The 1,090-nt window shown below is 33.8% G+C and overlaps 1 protein-coding gene across 1 annotated transcript in view; it reads left to right on the plus strand.

The window, feature by feature from the left end:
• The window catches only part of GSAP (gamma-secretase activating protein), a 90,746-nt gene that overhangs the window by 53,165 nt on the left and 36,491 nt on the right, over positions 1-1,090 (plus strand). The window lies entirely within an intron of this gene.

The following is a 1,090-nucleotide window of genomic DNA, read 5'->3' on the forward strand; positions in this document are numbered from 1 at the left end:
TTTGCATCTGTTTCAATCTTTTGGAATAGTTTGTAAAGAATCGGTGTCAATTCCTCTTTGAATGTTTGGTAAAATTCTGCTGTGAATCCATCTGGTCCTGGGCTTTTCTTTGTTGGGAGCTTTCTGATAACAGCTTCAATCTCCTTTATTGTAATTGGTCTGTTCAAATTTTCTACGTCTTCATGGTTCACTTTTGGGAGCTTGTGTGTGTCCAAAAATTTATCCATTTCCTCTAGATTTTCAAACTTGTTGGCGTATACTTGTTTATAGTATTCTCGAATGATTCCTTGTATTTCAGATTAATAAGTTGTAATATCGCCTTTTTCATTTCTAATTTTTGTTATTTGAATCTTCTCTCTTCTTTTTTTTTGTTAGCCATGCCAATGGTTTGTCAATTTTGTTTATCTTTTCAAAAAACCAACTCTGAAGTGTTAAGTTGTTCACTTGCCATCTTTCTATTCTTCTGAGGTGTGCATTTAATGCAATAGATTTCCCCCTTAATACTGCTTTTGCAGTGTCCCACAGGTTTTGGTATGATGTATCATTATTTTCATTAGTTTCAATAAATTTTTTGATTTCCTGCTTGATTTCTTCTTGGACCCATATGTCATTAAGTAGAATGCTGTTTAATTTCCATGTGTTTGCATAGTTTCCAGAATTTTGTTTGTTATTGATTTCTAATTTTAATCCATTGTGGTCTGAGAAAATACATGGAAAAATTCCAATTTTTTTGAATTTGTTGAGACTTGATTTGTGACCTAATATGTGATCTATCCTGGAGAATGATCCATGTGCTGATGAGAAGAATGAATATTCTGAGGTTGTTGGATGGAATGTTCTGTAGAGATCTGCCAAGTCCAATTGGTCTAAAGTATTGTTAAGATCTTGTGTTTCTCTGCTAATTCTTTGCCTAGTTGATCTGTCCAATATTGACAGTGGGGTATGCAGGTCCCCTGCAATTATAGTGTTAGTGTCTATTCCCTTCTTTAGGTCTAATAGAGCTTGTTTTATAAGTCTGACTGCTCCAACATTGGGTGTGTATATTTATGATTCTTATGTCTTCTTGATGGATCAGTCCTTTTATCATTAT

The sequence above is a fragment of the Galeopterus variegatus genome, unplaced genomic scaffold (assembly GCF_000696425.1).
Source record: "Galeopterus variegatus unplaced genomic scaffold, G_variegatus-3.0.2 Scaffold67, whole genome shotgun sequence".
NCBI lineage: Eukaryota > Metazoa > Chordata > Mammalia > Dermoptera > Cynocephalidae > Galeopterus > Galeopterus variegatus.